This window comes from Rhinoderma darwinii, chromosome 9 (assembly GCF_050947455.1).
Source record: "Rhinoderma darwinii isolate aRhiDar2 chromosome 9, aRhiDar2.hap1, whole genome shotgun sequence".
NCBI classification, from domain to species: domain Eukaryota; kingdom Metazoa; phylum Chordata; class Amphibia; order Anura; family Rhinodermatidae; genus Rhinoderma; species Rhinoderma darwinii.
In genome coordinates this window covers 75823288-75845545 of record NC_134695.1, presented here as the reverse complement: position 1 = coordinate 75845545, position 22258 = coordinate 75823288, and the positions used below count along the sequence as shown (strand labels likewise).

The following is a 22258-nucleotide window of genomic DNA, read 5'->3' as shown; positions in this document are numbered from 1 at the left end:
GGACACACCAATGACAGACGGACGGCGACAACAACAACAAACAGACAATGGGTCCATCGATTACGGACCGCAAAATACTAAGGGTATGTTCACACGCACTGTTTTCAGTCATTCGGGCGTTTTACGCCTTGAATTACATCTGAAAAAACGTCTCCATTACGCCTACAAACATCTGCCCATTACTTTCAATGGGTTTTACGATGTTCTGTTCCCACGAGGTGTAATTTTACGCATCGCTGTCAAAAGACGGCGGGTAAAAAGACGCCTGCGAAAAAGAAGTGCAGGTCACTTCTTGGGACGTTTTTGGAGCAGTTTTTAATTGACTCCATGAAAACAGCTCCAATAATGTCCGTAAAAATGCGAGGTCTTGCAAAAACGTCTGAAAATCAGGAGCTGTTTTCGCCTGAAAACAGCTCCGTATTTTCAGACGTTTTTGGTCACTGCGTGTGAACATACCCTAACGGTCGTGTGCACGTGAGACGATTCAAAGAAAGTCGCAGGACGCCACACACAAAGCAGCGAGATAAAGTTTGAGTTGAAAAAGTTTTAACCTTCAACTCCATGGACACAATGAAAAGCAAAGACGACTGACAACCAAGCGGCGGCACACAGCGCGGCGGCACACAGCGCGGCGGCACACAGCGCGGCGGCACACAGCGAGGTGGCACAGCCCGGCGGCACACAGCGCGGCGGCACACAGCGAGGTGGCACAGCCCGGCGGCACACAGCGAGGTGGCACAGCCCGGCGGCACACAGCCCGGCGGCACACAGCGAGGTGGCACAGCCCGGCGGCACACAGCGAGGTGGCACAGCGCGGCGGCACACAGCGCCGCGGCACACAGCGCCGCGGCAGTCACTGATCTGCAAAGATATTAGATGTGTCGTTTTTAGTCACGTCGTAAAATAACTTTTCCTAGAACTGCATTTAAGATCCATAGAGTTCATAATAAAGGGGTCATCCGTGCCTCCCCACCCATGATCCCATGTAGCAGAGTTATTGCTGCGCCCTCTGGTCACCTTAGTTATGTAGAAAATAAAACTGCCATGTGACTTGCAGATCTACTGATCACAATGAACTCTAGATGCAGCGCTGGCAGGATCAGAACGTACCCGCAGCAGTGACCAACACAAAGCAAAATACTGTAGATTCAAACAGTTAGATACACCCTTCACTGCGTACGTATCTAAACAGAATTACATGCAGCTGGTCCAAATGAGAATGAGCAGTTTAATCCCCCATACACAAGCTCGCTCAGCATGGGGGGGGGGTGGGACACCCTATGTGCGTCCTGTGCGGCAGCCCAGTAGGTAAGGGGGGGACCCCTGTCACTTAAAAGTAGCCAGCAGCTTCCTACTATCGATTAGATTGCATGGAAGAGACGGCGCAATTTAACCGGTCACAATTCCTGGTGGATTATTACATTAGAGATTTGCTCTTCGATTATATATTGGACAGGCAGGGGCCCTCTGCGGTCTGTCCGTTCCCGACGCTCAGACATCGATGGTTTCCGGATGGCTTAATCCAGGAAAAGAACCACCGTCCGCCATTATAGAGTTATGGAGCCAGGTCTACTGGTCACCCGGTCACCCAACTACTTCCAAGTGTACACAGACCCTCCCCGGCTTTCCCTAGGTCTGACAGTTTAGTCTAGGTTTAAGTGTCCGCACACATTAGATGAAACTTGGCCGATTTTCGTGAGACCATAAAATGATTACTCTTAATTAGGGGGGAGAGGGTTTTCCAATTCTTCCCCGACTGCAGATGTTTATGGGGGAAGGAAAGTTGTACAAGTTGAATTTCAGCGTGTCGGATCCTTCGTTCCCGCAGGACAGAGACATCCGGCTTATTCCTCATTGAAATCAACCTGAATACTCAGCCGAGCCCAGCGCGCAGGTTAATGATGGTCGAGGCATCTGCGTAGGCCCCAAACGCCCATCGTATGTACCGTCTCCGCATAACAGCCCACATGGACTCGGAGTCAGTGCTGGAAACTTCTCCTCTTAGGAGTTTTGTTCGTTGTACTACAGGCCGCACTCCAGAAGATACGGAAATAGACAGAAAATGGGAAGAAATGCAAGTTTTACATAAACCCAGCGTCTACCGATGGCGACAAAACCGAGCGAGGAGCAGCAAACCGACCCACACATCGTAACAGATCTCTTATCACATTGGTCACGGCCTGGTCACTTCACCTGCCCGCCACCATTTTCACATAAGTCAAGTGTCTTCTAGCAGAATAATCGATCATTGACGGAGTCTTATAACGTCTTACAGGACGTTGCGATTCTACAGGGAGGCGCCGCCGTCAGCGCAGTGAGAACAGGTGTACACTAAGGAAACAAACATGTAACGAGATGACACAGACCAGCGACCTCCCTGTATATACCTGAGGCGGCTGCTCAGACACGGCCACTTGTGAAGCCAAAACGGCGTCTTAAACTGCTGAAGCAGAGAGAACGAGCGTGTTTACTGCGACTCCTTCAGCCATTGTTACTGCACTCACCGGAAAAAAAAAAGAAATGTCTGGATGGGAGGACGAGGCGGCCACAATATCAGATATACAGAAACAAATATATGAGGCAACAAAATTGGGAAATATGTTCCCGACTTACAAAAGAATTCCCGGGTCACATTTACACAGACCTAACCGAAAGGTCAAGAGCGCCCAGGACACGACGAAGACCGGAACGGCGAGACCCAGGAAGAGAACACGGAATCCTGCAGACCGTTACCTCTGTACAACGATGGAAGTGTGCAACGAGCTGCGAGAAACTGCACTAAAACATTACAAACAATCAAGAAAAAAAAATAGGAATTCATCCAACACCGATGTGTAACAGGTCACATATAGAATAAATCTCCATAACCAGAGGAGTCACTGTACATACATTACTTATCCTGTATTGTACTCCAGAGCTGCACTCACTATTCTGCTGGTAGAGTCACTGTGTACATACATTACTTATCCTGTACTGATCCTGAGTTACATCCTGTATTATACTCCAGAGCTGCACTCACTATTCTGCTGGTGGAGTCACTATGTACATACATTACATTACTTATCCTGTACTGATCCTGAGTTATATCCTGTATTATACTCCAGAGCTGCACTCACTATTCTGCTGGTGGAGTCACTGTGTACATACATTACATTACTTATCCTGTACTGATCCTGAGTTATATCCTGTATTATACTCCAGAGCTGCACTCACTGTTCTGCTGGTGGAGTCACTGTGTACATACATTACATTACTTATCCTGTACTGATCCTGAGTTACATCCTGTATTATACTGCAGAGCTGCACTCACTATTCTGCTGGTGGAGTCACTGTGTACATACATTACATTACTTATCCTGTACTGATCCTGAGTTACATCCTGTATTATACTCCAGAGCTGCACTCACTATTCTGCTGGTGGAGTCACTGTGTACATACATTACATTACTTATCCTGTACTGATCCTGAGTTATATCCTGTATTATACTCCAGAGCTGCACTCACTATTCTGCTGCTGGAGTCACTGTGTACATACATTACTTATCCTGTACTGATCCTGAGTTACATCCTGTGTTATACTCCAGAGCTGCACTCACTATTCTGCTGGTGGAGTCACTGTGTACATACATTACATTACTTATCCTGTACTGATCCTGAGTTACATCCTGTATTATACTCCAGAGCTGCACTCACTATTCTGCTGGTAGAGTCACTGTGTACATACATTACATTACTTATCCTGTACTGATCCTGAGTTACATCCTGTATTATTCTCCAGAGCTGCACTCACTATTCTGCTGGTGGAGTCACTGTGTACATACATTACATTACTTATCCTGTACTGATCCCGAGTTATATCCTGTATTATACTTCAGAGCTGCACTCACTATTCTGCTGGTGGAGTCACTGTGTACATACATTACATTACTTATCCTGTACTGATCCTGAGTTATATCCTGTATTATACTCCAGAGCTGCACTCACTATTCTGCTGGTGGAGTCACTGTGTACATACATACATTACTTATCCTGTACTGATCCTGAGTTATATCCTGTATTATACTCCGGAGCTGCACTCACTATTCTGCTGGTGGAGTCACTGTGTACATACATTACATCATTTATCCTGCACTTGTACTATCTGTATTGTATACTGGAGCTGCACTTACTCTTCTGCAGCTTCAGAGCTAACATCTCCATCATTCCCTGCTGGTTCAGGGTCTGCACAATGCTTTTCGTAGTGATTTACATTCTGGGATCTCAGTTTAGCGGGTGGGGGTGGGGGGGGGTTGTCTACACGCTTGATGACGTTTTTCAATGACAATCAGCAGAATTGTGACTCCTCATTGGTGGAAGCTGAAGATCTCGCTCACACATTCCGGATGTCACGAAGATTCTGTGCCGAAATCTGAAGAAAATCCACAAACAAAAACAGTCCATTTCCAATTAAGGAGCGGACAATCCCAGAGATCCAAAAACAGATAGAATTATAAAAAAAAAAAAAATTTTTATAAATATGCGTGCGCCCCGTTACCCACAATCCTGAGCGTCGTCCATATGTGGCCCAAATCTTCTACATATAATAAATGTAAACTCTTGGAGGAGGCGCTCGGCACGGTTCACACTGGCGGGGCGGACACTTATTATGGGGTCCATCAGGTGCCACTTTACTGACTGCCAAACACATGGAAAGGGAAAAAGGTCAATGTGAACGGAGCCGAACCTTCACGGCTTTTCTGGACACGAGTCGTGTTCTATACGGAGGACGGCGAATCACGGATCCCAATACAAGAGCAAATCACAAAATCTACAGAAACATTTCCAGAATAAACAAAAAAAAAAAACTTTTCTAAAAACTTTTCCTTCTAGAATCTCCACTCAAAAAAAAACCAAAAAACCGCCATCAGCGAATATATGCGAGGTCAATAAAAGGTTAATCCCCCCTCCCCCGTGATCCGGGGTCAGCACTTTTTCCCCTCGTTTTACGCAGTCAAGTTCAGCAGATGAGATGCCGCGCTGGGAGATAATTGCTGGCGGCGTGACGTCAGCGGTTGCTGCGGTAACAGGCAAAGTTCTGGAGTCATCGTTCCTGCATTTCCTCATCTGATCGCACTGGGTGCATCCTGCTCCTTCCCGTAGCCAATGAGAGGCCGGCAGCACGGCACACTTAACCCCTCGCTGGCTGCGGACGCCGACACTCCACACGAGAGCGACGTCACCCGCAGTCAAGGACGACGCAACACGAAAACTTTATATCATTCAAAATGTCAAAAAAAGTTACAAAACAATTCAACCGCAGCCACCGATTATTTCACCAGACAATGACAGCCACGGCAGTCACCCAGCTTTCCCAGACGCCTGAATCATGGTCGTGGCGCTTCCGTAAATCCTTCTAATTCAATCACTGGATAAAGGATCTGGGAAAAGCTGGGTAACAATGTGGGACCTGGAATGCAGCCATATGGTCACCCAGCTTTCCCAGGATCAGATACAATTGGCTTTCGCTCTGAATCCTTCTCCGCTGTGTCATTACAAGAGGCCGCGACACAAAAGTATCGTCTAGAGAATGACCCCCAGAAGTCAGGCCCGACCCGCACATCAGAACACACAGCGAAGACCAGCGCTCTGCATCCTGGGGCCCCGCAGTCAAGCCATGCTGGGAGTTGTAGTGTCACAGGCGGCAGGATGATTAGACGGTTATTATCAACACCGCAGGGGCAACGATTCCAATAATACGGATTTTCTGACGCCCAATATTCAGCCCATCAGCCGTTCCTGCGCTACCGGGGACATCGATACTAAAGATGGTTGGGACGCAAATTACAAAAACGTAATCGCACTTGTAAACATTCGCCTTCGGCCGTCACAGTCATGATGATCCGACCGTCAACTATGGAACTCAAACAGCCACAAATAATCGCAGCCATTTATCGGTTTATAAGACCTGGTGGTAGTTTCCGATTGATCGTTAATCAATACTGGGTTATTGGGGGTCATTAACATTTCGCCATGAGCCGCATGGAACGCACTGGTCGTGGAGACGATGATCAGATGTGTAAAAAACGGCGAATGATCTTATTCTTCACTTTGCTTATGGAACGATCAGTTATTGTCGGACATTTTGGAGGACATGAGGATCTAGTCCCACAGTCACCCGCTTCCATGCAGGCGTACACAGCCCCTGCTCTGTCCTCACTCCTGTATATGACACGCCCATAGTCACAACCGTCGCATTACTACAAAAGGGGAGGTAGAAACATCCACATGACAGCCCACAGACCCTGCACGTGTAATGTAGAGCCGGGCAGGAAATATATATAGAAAAAAAGGCTAAAAAAAAAACACGACAACAGCCGCATGACGGTCCACGTGTAGAATACACACAACGCGACCACAATGAAAACACGACAGTAAGAGAGGCAGGCGGAGCCGAACGCGAAGGGTTAACGGACCATGGACGGCGTCACAATAATGAACGCTCCGATCCGCCAGGTCAAGAGAGCAAAAGATCTAAAAATGAAGAACAGAAACACCGGAGCTCGCGGCGACACCAGAAACTCAACGCTTTTTATTTGAAACCACAAATCATCCAGCAGAGCGCAACGCGTGTCCACGCCCCCCACAACGGCACGCACGCACGCCCCAGACGCACAGCGGCACGCACGCCCCACGCGCACAGCGGCGCGCGCGCTCCCCACGCGCACAGCACTCCAGAATGATATATTGTAACAAACTATGAAGATACAATTCCTCCGTATCTCTGCTTGCTTTCAGTCACTGAGATGATGAAAATGTGTCCTGACCTAGTCCTGCTCACACAGCTGTGGGTTAGTTATAATGTATCCAGACAGGACAGGGTGACTGCAGAGCTTGTGATTTGGATACACCGTGTCACGTGACGCTCGCTGTGGCGACATTCCATGCTCCTAAAATGAACGTGCGGTCCCTGTGGAGATATATGGCGCATTGCGTGTAGAGGCGGAGGGCGGCCCCATCGCATGCGCTGTGAATTCCGACTTCGGTTTATGATAGTGATGAGTGAACACAGCGAGGTGTTAATAAAGCGGCGCACTAGTCACGCAGCCCGTGGATCCTGTTGTCAGCGACGTCTCTGTTTTTTGTAACTAAAAAATCCAGAATATTTATTTTCCGGTCACAGACGACGATTAGAGAGAAAACGCACCTGGACGGAGTAAACATGGCCGCCGGCAGTAAATACAAGTTCTAGATCTGTTTATGGGAAAGCTGGGTGACTCCTCCCCCACGACTGACGCATTTTTTTCTGTCTGACGCTATGAAGAAACCTGCACATGCGACAGCGTGCGTGACGTGAGACAGTGTCACGTATCCAGCAGCGCACACAGCGGCGTTACTATGGATTCCAACCCAAACGTTACACGGCGCCATCCGCGCCTCAACAGAAAACTGCACAAACAGCGAGCGGCCGCGCAGACCTCAGTGGCACTGGTACCAGGAATCTGTCCGGACGACGATCATGAGCACGAAGGTCACCACCCCGCCAAGAGTAAAGATGGCGGCACTAAGAATCGCTCACCTATTCCCACCGTAGTTGTGTCATATATGTCGTAGTTTATACAAACTCTCAGCGTAATTCATGAGCATCTATATATGTGACTGATATCAGCCGCTCCTCTTATATCACTGCTGTACTATTATATCCTCCAGTCCTTACATCTATATATGTGACTGATATCAGCCGCTCCTCTTATATCACTGCTGTACTATTATATCCTCCAGTCCTTACATCTATATATGTGACTGATATCAGCCGCTCCTCTTATATCACTGCTGTACTATTATATCCTCCAGTCCTTACATCTATATATGTGACTGATATCAGCCGCTCCTCTTATATCACTGCTGTACTATTATATCCTCCAGTCCTTACATCTATATATGTGACTGATATCAGCCGCTCCTCTTATATCACTGCTGTACTAGTATATCCTCCAGTCCTTACATCTATATATGTGGCTGATATCAGCCACTCCTCTTATATCACTGCTGTACTATTATATCCTCCAGTCCTTACATCTATATATGTGACTGATATCAGCCGCTCCTCTTATATCACTGCTGTACTATTATATCCTCCAGTCCTTACATCTATATATGTGACTGATATCAGCCGCTCCTCTTATATCACTGCTGTACTATTATATCCTCCAGTCCTTACATCTATATATGTGACTGATATCAGCCGCTCCTCTTATAACACTGCTGTACTATTATATCCTCCAGTCCTTACATCTATATATATGACTGATATCAGCCGCTCCTCTTATATCACTGCTGTACTATTATATCCTCCAGTCCTTACATCTATATATGTGACTGATATCAGCCGCTCCTCTTATATCACTGCTGTACTATTATATCCTCCAGTCCTTACATCTATATATGTGACTGATATCAGCCGCTCCTCTTATATCACTGCTGTACTATTATATCCTCCAGTCCTTACATCTATATATGTGACTGATATCAGCCGCTCCTCTTATAACACTGCTGTACTATTATATCCTCCAGTCCTTACATCTATATATGTGACTGATATCAGCCGCTCCTCTTATATCACTGCTGTACTATTATATCCTCCAGTCCTTACATCTATATATGTGTGACTGATATCAGCGGCTCCTCTTATAACACTGCTGTACTATTATATCCTCCAGTCCTTACATCTATATATATGACTGATATCAGCCGCTCCTCTTATATCACTGCTGTACTATTATATCCTCCAGTCCTTACATCTATATATGTGACTGACATCAGCCACTCCTCTTATATCACTGCTGTACTATTATACCCTCCAGTCCTTACATCTATATGTGTGACTGATATCAGCCGCTCCTCTTATATCACTGCTGTACTATTATATCCTCCAGTCCTTACATCTATATATGTGACTGATATCAGCCGCTCCTCTTATATCACTGCTGTACTATTATATCCTCCAGTCCTTAGATCTATATATGTGACTGATATCAGCCGCTCCTCTCATAACACTGCTGTACTATTATATCCTCCAGTCCTTACATCTATATATGTGACTGATATCAGCCGCTCCTCTTATAACACTGCTGTACTATTATATCCTCCAGTCCTTACATCTATATATGTGACTGATATCAGCCGCTCCTCTTATATCACTGCTGTACTATTATATCCTCCAGAGACATTACATCTATATATGTGACTGATATCAGCCGCTCCTCTTATAACACTGCTGTACTATTATATCCTCCAGTCCTTACATCTATATATGTGACTGATATCAGCCGCTCCTCTTATATCACTGCTGTACTATTATATCCTCCAGTCCTTACATCTATATATATGTGACTGATATCAGCCGCTCCTCTTATAACACTGCTGTACTATTATATCCTCCAGTCCTTACATCTATATATGTGACTGATATCGGCCGCTCCTCCTATTACACTGCTGTACTATTATATCCTCCAGTCCTTACATCTATATATGTGACTGATATCAGCCGCTCCTCTTATATCACTGCTGTACTATTATATCCTCCAGTCCTTACATCTATATATGTGACTGATATCAGCCGCTCCTCTTATATCACTGCTGTACTATTATATCCCCCAGTCCTTACATCTATATATGTGACTGATATCAGCCGCTCCTCTTATATCACTGCTGTACTATTATATCCTCCAGTCCTTACATCTATATATGTGACTGATATCAGCCGCTCCTCTTATATCACTGCTGTACTATTATATCCTCCAGTCCTTACATCTATATATGTGACTGATATCAGCCGCTCCTCTTATAACACTGCTGTACTATTATATCCTCCAGTCCTTACATCTATATATGTGACTGATATCAGCCGCTCCTCTTATATCACTGCTGTACTATTATATCCTCCAGTCCTTACATCTATATATGTGACTGATATCAGCCGCTCCTCTTATATCACTGCTGTACTATTATATCCTCCAGTCCTTACATCTATATATGTGACTGATATCAGCCGCTCCTCCTATATCACTGCTGTACTATTATATCCTCCAGTCCTTACATCTATATATGTGACTGATATCAGCAGCTCCTCTTATATCACTGCTGTACTATTATATCCTCCAGTCCTTACATCTATATATGTGACTGATATCAGCAGCTCCTCTTATATCACTGCTGTACTATTATATCCTCCAGTCCTTACATCTATATATGTGACTGATATCAGCCGCTCCTCTTATATCACTGCTGTACTATTATATCCTCCAGTCCTTACATCTATATATGTGACTGATATCAGCCGCTCCTCTTATATCACTGCTGTACTATTATATCCTCCAGTCCTTACATCTATATATGTGACTGATATCAGCAGCTCCTCTTATATCACTGCTGTGCTATTATATCCTCCAGTCCTTACATCTATATATGTGACTGATATCAGCCGCTCCTCTTATATCACTGCTGTACTATTATATCCTCCAGTCCTTACATCTATATATGTGACTGATATCAGCAGCTCCTCTTATATCACTGCTGTGCTATTATATCCTCCAGTCCTTACATCTATATATGTGACTGATATCAGCCGCTCCTCTTATATCACTGCTGTACTATTATATCCTCCAGTCCTTACATCTATATATGTGACTGATATCAGCCGCTCCTCTTATATCACTGCTGTACTATTATATCCTCCAGTCCTTACATCTATATATGTGACTGATATCACCACTCCTCTTATATCACTGCTGTACTATTATATCCTCCAGTCCTTACATCTATATATGTGACTGATATCAGCCGCTCCTCTTATATCACTGCTGTACTATTATATCCTCCAGTCCTTACATCTATATATGTGACTGATATCAGCCGCTCCTCTTATATCACTGCTGTACTATTATATCCTCCAGTCCTTACATCTATATATGTGACTGATATCAGCTGCTCCTCTTATATCACTGCTGTACTATTATATCCTCCAGTCCTTACATCTATATATGTAACAGATATCAGCCGCTCCTCTTATATCACTGCTGTACTATTATATCCTCCAGAGACATTACATCATATGTGACTGATATCAGCCGCTCCTCTTATATCACTGCTGTACTATTATATCCTCCAGTCCTTACATCTATATATGTGACTGATATCAGCCGCTCCTCTTATATCACTGCTGTACTATTATATCCTCCAGTCCTTACATCTATATATGTGACTGATATCAGCCGCTCCTCTTATATCACTGCTGTACTATTATATCCTCCAGTCCTTACATCTATATATGTGACTGATATCAGCCGCTCCTCTTATATCACTGCTGTACTATTATATCCTCCAGTCCTTACATCTATATATGTGACTGATATCAGCGGCTCCTCTTATATCACTGCTGTACTATTATATCCTTCAGTCCTTACTTCTATATATGTGACTGATATCAGCCGCTCCTCTTATATCACTGCTGTACTATTATATCCTCCAGTCCTTACATCTATATATGTGACTGATATCAGCCGCTCCTCTTATATCACTGCTGTACTATTATATCCTCCAGTCCTTACATCTATATATGTGACTGATATCAGCCGCTCCTCTTATAACACTGCTGTACTATTATATCCTCCAGTCCTTACATCTATATATGTGACTGATATCAGCCGCTCCTCTTATATCACTGCTGTACTATTATATCCTCCAGTCCTTACATCTATATATGTGACTGATATCAACCGCTCCTCTTATATCACTGCTGTGCTATTATATCCTCCAGTCCTTACATCTATATATGTGACTGATATCAGCCGCTCCTCTTATATCACTGCTGTACTATTATATCCTCCAGTCCTTACATCTATATATGTGACTGATATCAGCCGCTCCTCTTATATCACTGCTGTACTATTATATCCTCCAGAGACATTACATCTATATATGTGACTGATATCAGCCGCTCCTCTTATAACACTGCTGTACTATTATATCCTCCAGTCCTTACATCTATATATGTGACTGATATCAGCCGCTCCTCTTATATCACTGCTGTACTATTATATCCTCCAGTCCTTACATCTATATATGGGACTGATATCAGACACTTTATAACTTTAGGGTTATTAACCCTTTAAGAGACATAATGGGGCCGGTTTACAGGACGATCAGATTCTCCATGTTCACAAAATAACAATACGGATTCCAGGAGTATGGGGGGGGGGGGGGGATCTGAGCTGTATGGGGGAGGGGGGCTGCTGTGGCCCTTGACTAAACTAGTGGCTCTAGGGCCCCTGGGAACAGCACATTACACATATTTCTAGGGCACAGAGAGGAGACGTAGTGGATGCGGCCGCCGCTGACGTTACCGTTTATTTACCTTCGGTTGCTAGGATTCCATGACGCCCATTTACCTTGACGCTGGGAGAGTAGGGGGGGTCTAGACGTGAACATGGCGCTGCGACAGAGCTCCGGCACCAAACTGCGCAAAAACATACAAACTTTACATCCGCTAATTACGGCTTTTTATATGATTGAATAACTCAGCTGATCCGACCGTTAATTGGCGCTCATATCCGACAAAACCAGCAACAAACCGTCCGAGGTGGAAAAAAGTTTCTGGAACGCATTAATATCTGTCGTTATACTCACAATGAGAAGCCGTCCGTGGGGTCTCGGCGCCCGCACCCCCCAACAATCAAGACTCCAGAGCAGTCTCTATAACTGGAGGTCTCCTTTAACAACGGCTGACAGTCCATCACATTGTCCCCTACACATAGATCACCTTCAGGGAGACCACCACTAATGTCTGCCACAATCACCCAGCTTTCTACACACCCTGAACAGTATAAACATCTGCATTTTGATGATCCTCTATTCTACCTTACTGCCTGTTGAGTGTCAGTCTTCACTGTCGTTTTGGCATTCCACTCATGAACCAGGAAACTCCGGATTAAATGTAGTGGGGTCCCTTTCAATACCGATCCTTGAATGGAATGCCAGAACTGTAGTGAAGACTGACTCAATCCTGTGTAAAGCAATACAATAAATATGATGAGTCTTTAGAATTATTTGACATGCCCTACTAGAATTCTGTATCGGTCAGACACACAATAGTCCCTGGCACAGTCCTCCCATGTGCCCCCGGCTCTGCCCCTTGCACCCAGGCAGCAGCACAAGGGCACTGTTATGTAACACCCTGTAGATTAGAGATCCGGGTGCCCGTCAGCAGATACCCAGATGCCGCGTCATGTGCTCCGCACTTCATACCAGATATCGCCAATCTTAATCTGAGAATATAAAGGAAACCTGTTATCGCTGTCTCCTGGGTACAGACATCATGAGACCCGTCAGATCGCCCGCTGCAGCTCACAAGACCACGGCTGCCGTCTGTTATATATCCGGGGGGTCCAGACTGAACCGGTGCCCAGAGAAGAGAAAACTGGAGAAATACAGACAACAATAAACATGATCAGGCATCCGATGAGAGTTATACTCCTGCCGTAAAGCGGCACACACGACATATCAGGGGAAATCTCCGTATAACCATCAGTCACTTTATAAATCCTCTGCTTCGTGTCGTGCCGCCCATTACCTGTGCACAAAAACCGACACCTCAAACCACCCGGCCTCACGGTGGCCCCCGTCACATACAGAATTATAGGGGCCCGTCCCATCAGAAGCCATGTCACAGCAACAAACTGCAGAGGAGCTCCGCCACAAGGCCAGGCAGAGGTTTACTTTACTTACTGATCACAAGTTACATGTCTTATACTCCAGTCACATTCAAAGCTGCAGCCATGTCCTGTCATAGCTAATATGGCACCCAGAGCCATCTTCATAATTCTGCTAGTTTCCAGACGCCAGAAGGAAATGCTTCCTGGGAGGAGAGTTCTGCAGAGCTGAGCTGTCAGATCCCATGACTGAATATAGAGTATATCGTGAATGCAGCTCTGGAGGTGACTGGAACAACATGACACATGAATTTAGATTACCAATCTAATTTGTAGCAAAGTAATACTGCAAACTTCAGAGCAGAAATCTCACAACAGTTTTTAACGGTCTCCACAAAGATTACTTTGGAGACCAACATTTTAAGAAGTGCCATCTGATGTGGGAGAAGCTAATGGTTTCCTTCATAAAAGGAGATCTGCTAAACGGTTATAGGGGTGTCTGTCCACAAGCTTGCTGACTGTTTCCAATAACAACTAGCAGAATAGTGAGTGCAGCTCTGGAGTATAATACAGGATGTAACTCAGGATCAGTACAGGATAAGTAATGTAATATATGTACACAGTGACTCCACCAGCAGAATAGTGAGTGCAGCTCTGGAGTATAATACAGGATGTAACTCAGGATCAGTACAGGATAAGTAATGTAATGTATGTACACAGTGACTCCACCAGCAGAATAGTGAGTGCAGCTCTGGAGTATAATACAGGATGTAACTCAGGATCAGTACAGGATAAGTAATGTAATGTATGTACACAGTGACTCCACCAGCAGAATAGTGAGTGCAGCTCTGGAGTATAATACAGGATATAACTCAGGATCAGTACAGGATAAGTAATGTAATGTATGTACACAGTGACTCCACCAGCAGAATAGGGAGTGCAGCTCTGGAGTATAATACAGGATATAACTCAGGATCAGTACAGGATAAGTAATGTAATGTATGTACACAGTGACTCCACCAGCAGAATAGGGAGTGCAGCTCTGGAGTATAATACAGGATATAACTCAGGATCAGTACAGGATAAGTAATGTAATGTATGTACACAGTGACTCCACCAGCAGAATAGTGAGTGCAGCTCTGGAGTATAATACAGGATGTAACTCAGGATCAGTACAGGATAAGTAATGTATGTACACAGTGACTCCACCAGCAGAATAGTGAGTGCAGCTCTGGAGTATAATACAGGATGTAACTCAGGATCAGTACAGGATAAGTTATGTAATGTATGTACACAGTGACTCCACCAGCAGAATAGTGAGCACAGCTCTGGAGTATAATACAGGATGTAACTCAGGATCAGTACAGGATAAGTAATGTATGTACACAGTGACTCCACCAGCAGAATAGTGAGTGCAGCTCTGGATTATAATACAGGATATAACTCAGGATCAGTACAGGATAAGTAATGTAATGTATGTACACAGTGACTCCACCAGCAGAATAGTGAGTGCAGCTCTGGAGTATAATACAGGATGTAACTCAGGATCAGTACAGGATAAGTAATGTAATGTATGTACACAGTGACTCCACCAGCAGAATAGTGAGTGCAGCTCTGGAGTATAATACAGGATATAACTCAGGATCAGTACAGGATAAGTTATGTAATGTATGTACACAGTGACTCCACCAGCAGAATAGTGACTGCAGCTCTGGAGTATAATACAGGATATAACTCAGGATCAGTACAGGATAAGTAATGTATGTACACAGTGACTCCACCAGCAGAATAGTGAGTGCAGCTCTGGAGTATAATACAGGATATAACTCAGGATCAGTACAGGGTAAGTAATGTATGTACACAGTGACTCCACCAGCAGAATAGTGAGTGCAGCTCTGGAGTATAATACAGGATGTAACTCAGGATCAGTACAGGATAAGTAATGTAATGTATGTACACAGTGACCCCACCAGCAGAATAGTGAGTGCAGCTCTGGAGTATAACACAGGATGTAACTCAGGATCAGTACAGGATAAGTAATGTATGTACATAGTGACTGCACCAGCAGAATAGTGAGTGCAGCTCTGGAGTATAATACAGGATGTAACTCAGAATCAGTACAGGATAAGTAATGTAATGTATGTACACAGTGACTCCACCAGCAGAATAGTGAGTGCAGCTCTGGAGTATAATACAGGATGTAACTCAGGATCAGTGCAGGATAAGTAATGTAATGTATGTACACAGTGACTCCACCAGCAGAATAGTGAGTGCAGCTCTGAAGAATAATACAGGATAAGTAATGTAATGTACACAGTGACTATACAGAGAATATACTGATACATATTATGTGATAATCCAGGTCAGTGTGAGCAGCGGCGCCCCACATTCAGATTCTGTGATAGGAGTCTTATAATTTGGAGGCAGGTGGTGGAATGAAGAGATAAAACTGAACAGGAAATCAGCACAACTTAGTACTGATGAAAGGTCTCGGGGATCGGGAAGGAGCCGGCGCTGGTAGATCCGCACAGATGATACAACACGATGTACGTTGCAATAAACAGCGACTGCACAGACGGCAGAGCTACTACAAAACACCCAAATACTGAACATTAGATTTTACGTTATTGGGGATAATTTGCAGGTTTATTTAAGGTGATAGAATCATGGAGCGAGTGGTCACCCAGCTTTACTAGATTCCTGAAAGGCAATTTTGCCACATTATAGCCGATTATGTGCATCACGACATACCCAGGCAGATTTGCCCTTCTGGACTCCAGTAAAGTTGGGACATATCGGCTATAGGAGCAGTAACTGCAGACATATTGGTAGCCACCCAGCTTTTCCAGATAGAACGGCGCGACGCTCAGACGAGTATTTCCTGCAATTTTCTTATTTCAGATGGAAAATGATGAAAGCTCCGAACAAGCTTCTCCAGAAATAGAACAATATACAGACGTTGGGCCGACCGTCAGGCAGAAGCAGCTCCGGACTGCCGGCTGCAATTACCGAGGTTACAATTACACAATAGTATTAAATTATAATTATTAAGGTTTAGTAAATATCACTATAAAATTACAGCCTGGAGAGCTTTCCTCTCCGCACGGGAACACCCAACCAGCAGAACAAGGAACAACATTTGCAGTATTCTTAGATTGCAGTACCGGCCTCAGCCTCATCAGACCACAGGGGCGCTATATGAAATCAGTTTACAACTACACCCACTGCTGCAACATAAAATAACACAAGAACAGCAGTCTGCCACCTGTGGATTTACCGCTGCAGGGGAGAGGACAGCCAAATATAGTCTATTGCTCCATGTTATCAGCCATTTCAGGCTTGACAATGGATGACTGTAGCGTTCGTGACAGGAAACGTAGAAACCTCCCCTCCCCATGATCACTACTTTATGTCACATCTCCAGTGCCAAGAACCCTCTATATGTGTCTGATATCAGCCGCTCCTCTTATATCACTGCTGTACTATTATATCCTCCAGTCCTTACATCTATATGTGACTGATATCAGCTGCTCCTCTTATATCACTGCTGTACTATTATATCCTCCAGTCCTTACATCTATATATGTGACTGATATCAGCCGCTCCTCTTATATCACTGCTGTACTATTATATCCTCCAGTCCTTACATCTATATATGTGACTGATATCAGCCGCTCCTCTTATATCACTGCTGTACTATTATATCCTCCAGTCCTTACATCTATATATGTGACGGATATCAGCCGCTCCTCTTATATCACTGCTGTACTATTATATCCTCCAGTCCTTACATCTATATATGTGACTGATATCAGCCGCTCCTCTTATATCACTGCTGTACTATTATATCCTCCAGTCCTTACATCTATATATGTGACTGATATCAGCCGCTCCTCTTATATCACTGCTGTACTATTATATCCTCCAGTCCTTACATCTATATATGTGACTGACATCAGCCGCTCCTCTTATATCACTGCTGTACTATTATATCCTCCAGTCCTTACATCTATATATGTGACTGATATCAGCCGCTCCTCTTATATCACTGCTGTACTATTATATCCTCCAGTCCTTACATCTATATATGTGACTGATATCAGCCGCTCCTCTTATATCACTGCTGTGCTATTATATCCTCCAGTCCTTACATCTATATATGTGACTGATATCAGCCGCTCCTCTTATATCACTGCTGTACTATTATATCCTCCAGTCCTTACATCTATATATGTGACTGATATCAGCCGCTCCTGTTATATCACTGCTGTACTATTATATCCTCCAGCCCTTACATCTATATATGTGACTGATATCAGCCGCTCCTCTTATATCACTGCTGTACTATTATATCCTCCAGTCCTTACATCTGTATATGTGACTGATATCAGCCGCTCCTCTTATATCACTGCTGTACTATTATATCCTCCAGTCCTTACATCTATATATGTGACTGATATCAGCCGCTCCTCTTATATCACTCCAGCACTATTATATCCTCCAGAGACATTACATCATATGTGTGACTGATATCAGCCGCTCCTCTTATATCACTCCAGTACTATTATATCCTCCAGAGACATTACATCATATGTGACTGATATCAGCCGCTCCTCTTATATCACTGCTGTACTATTATATCCTCCAGTCCTTACATCTATATATGTGACTGATATCAGCCGCTCCTCTTATATCACTGCTGTACTATTATATCCTCCAGTCCTTACATCTATATATGTGACTGATATCAGCCGCTCCTCTTATAACACTGCTGTACTATTATATCCTCCAGTCCTTACATCTATATATGTGACTGATATCAGCCGCTCCTCTTATAACACTGCTGTACTATTATATCCTCCAGTCCTTACATCTGTATATGTGACTGATATCAGCCGCTCCTCTTATATCACTGCTGTACTACTATATCCTCCAGTCCTTACATCTATATATGTGACTGACATCAGCCGCTCCTCTTATATCACTGCTGTACTATTATATCCTCCAGTCCTTACATCTATATATGTGACTGATATCAGCCGCTCCTCTTATATCACTGCTGTACTATTATATCCTCCAGTCCTTACATCTATATATGTGACTGATATCAGCCGCTCCTCTTATATCACTGCTGTACTATTATATCCTCCAGTCCTTACATCTATATATGTGACTGATATAAGCCGCTCCTCTTATATCACTGCTGTACTATTATATCCTCCAGTCCTTACATCTATATATGTGACTGATATCAGCCGCTCCTCTTATATCACTGCTGTACTATTATATCCTCCAGTCCTTACATCTATATATGTGACTGATATCAGCCGCTCCTCTTATATCACTGCTGTACTATTATATCCTCCAGTCCTTACATCTATATATGTGACTGATATCAGCCGCTCCTCTTATATCACTGCTGTACTATTATATCCTCCAGTCCTTACATCTATATATGTGACTGATATCAGCCGCTCCTCTTATATCACTGCTGTACTATTATATCCTCCAGTCCTTACATCTATATATGTGACTGATATCAGCCGCTCCTCTTTTATCACTGCTGTACTATTATATCCTCCAGTCCTTACATCTGTATATATGTGACTGATATCAGCCGCTCCTCTTATATCACTGCTGTACTATTATATCCTCCAGTCCTTACATCTATATATGTGACTGATATCAGCCGCTCCTCTTATATCACTGCTGTACTATTATATCCTCCAGTCCTTACATCTATATATGTGACTGATATCAGCCGCTCCTCTTATATCACTGCTGTACTATTATACCCTCCAGTCCTTACATCTATATGTGACTGATATCAGCCGCTCCTCTTATATCACTGCTGTACTATTATATCCTCCAGTCCTTACATCTATATATGTGACTGATATCAGCCGCTCCTCCTATATCACTGCTGTACTATTATATCCTCCAGTCCTTACATCTATATATGTGACTGATATCAGCCGCTCCTCTTATATCACTGCTGTACTATTATATCCTCCAGTCCTTACATCTTATATATATGTGACTGATATCAGCCGCTCCTCTTATAACACTGCTGTACTATTATATCCTCCAGTCCTTACATCTATATATGTGACTGATATCAGCCGCTCCTCTTATATCACTGCTGTACTATTATATCCTCCAGAGACATTACATCATATGTGACTGATATCAGCCGCTCCTCTTATATCACTGCTGTACTATTATATCCTCCAGTCCTTACATCTATATATATGACTGATATCAGCCGCTCCTCTTATATCACTGCTGTACTATTATATCCTCCAGTCCTTACATCTATATATGTGGCTGATATCAGCCGCTCCTCTTATAACACTGCTGTACTATTATATCCTCCAGTCCTTACATCTATATATATGACTGATATCAGCCGCTCCTCTTATATCACTGCTGTACTATTATATCCTCCAGTCCTTACATCTATATATGTGGCTGATATCAGCCGCTCCTCTTATAACACTGCTGTACTATTATATCCTCCAGTCCTTACATCTATATATGTGACTGATATCAGCCGCTCCTCTTATATCACTGCTGTACTATTATATCCTCCAGTCCTTACATCTATATATGTGACTGATATCAGCCGCTCCTCTTATATCACTGCTGTACTATTATATCCTCCAGTCCTTACATCTATATATGTGACGGATATCAGCCGCTCCTCTTATATCACTGCTGTACTATTATATCCTCCAGTCCTTACATCTATATATGTGACTGATATCAGCCGCTCCTCTTATATCACTGCTGTACTATTATATCCTCCAGTCCTTACATCTATATATGTGACTGATATCAGCCGCTCCTCTTATATCACTGCTGTACTATTATATCCTCCAGTCCTTACATCTATATATGTGACTGACATCAGCCGCTCCTCTTATATCACTGCTGTACTATTATATCCTCCAGTCCTTACATCTATATATGTGACTGATATCAGCCGCTCCTCTTATATCACTGCTGTACTATTATATCCTCCAGTCCTTACATCTATATATGTGACTGATATCAGCCGCTCCTCTTATATCACTGCTGTGCTATTATATCCTCCAGTCCTTACATCTATATATGTGACTGATATCAGCCGCTCCTCTTATATCACTGCTGTACTATTATATCCTCCAGTCCTTACATCTATATATGTGACTGATATCAGCCGCTCCTGTTATATCACTGCTGTACTATTATATCCTCCAGCCCTTACATCTATATATGTGACTGATATCAGCCGCTCCTCTTATATCACTGCTGTACTATTATATCCTCCAGTCCTTACATCTATATATGTGACTGATATCAGCCGCTCCTCTTATATCACTCCAGCACTATTATATCCTCCAGAGACATTACATCATATGTGTGACTGATATCAGCCGCTCCTCTTATATCACTCCAGTACTATTATATCCTCCAGAGACATTACATCATATGTGACTGATATCAGCCGCTCCTCTTATATCACTGCTGTACTATTATATCCTCCAGTCCTTACATCTATATATGTGACTGATATCAGCCGCTCCTCTTATATCACTGCTGTACTATTATATCCTCCAGTCCTTACATCTATATATGTGACTGATATCAGCCGCTCCTCTTATAACACTGCTGTACTATTATATCCTCCAGTCCTTACATCTATATATGTGACTGATATCAGCCGCTCCTCTTATAACACTGCTGTACTATTATATCCTCCAGTCCTTACATCTGTATATGTGACTGATATCAGCCGCTCCTCTTATATCACTGCTGTACTACTATATCCTCCAGTCCTTACATCTATATATGTGACTGACATCAGCCGCTCCTCTTATATCACTGCTGTACTATTATATCCTCCAGTCCTTACATCTATATATGTGACTGATATCAGCCGCTCCTCTTATATCACTGCTGTACTATTATATCCTCCAGTCCTTACATCTATATATGTGACTGATATCAGCCGCTCCTCTTATATCACTGCTGTACTATTATATCCTCCAGTCCTTACATCTATATATGTGACTGATATAAGCCGCTCCTCTTATATCACTGCTGTACTATTATATCCTCCAGTCCTTACATCTATATATGTGACTGATATCAGCCGCTCCTCTTATATCACTGCTGTACTATTATATCCTCCAGTCCTTACATCTATATATGTGACTGATATCAGCCGCTCCTCTTATATCACTGCTGTACTATTATATCCTCCAGTCCTTACATCTATATATGTGACTGATATCAGCCGCTCCTCTTATATCACTGCTGTACTATTATATCCTCCAGTCCTTACATCTATATATGTGACTGATATCAGCCGCTCCTCTTATATCACTGCTGTACTATTATATCCTCCAGTCCTTACATCTATATATGTGACTGATATCAGCCGCTCCTCTTTTATCACTGCTGTACTATTATATCCTCCAGTCCTTACATCTGTATATATGTGACTGATATCAGCCGCTCCTCTTATATCACTGCTGTACTATTATATCCTCCAGTCCTTACATCTATATATGTGACTGATATCAGCC

At 43.5% G+C, this 22258-nt stretch overlaps 1 protein-coding gene across 2 annotated transcripts in view; it reads right to left on the bottom strand.

Moving 5' to 3' along the window:
- Positions 1-22258, bottom strand: part of PDE3B (phosphodiesterase 3B) — a 114429-nt gene that overhangs the window by 71991 nt on the left and 20180 nt on the right. Inside the window, exon 1 of one of the 2 annotated variants that reach the window (XM_075838206.1) lies at positions 13321-13348. The exons of the other annotated variant lie outside the window; for it this stretch is intronic. The gene's annotated coding sequence lies outside the window, so the exon portion shown is untranslated. Of the gene's footprint in view, positions 1-13320; positions 13349-22258 lie in introns of those variants that run through there. 2 annotated transcript variants of the gene reach the window in all.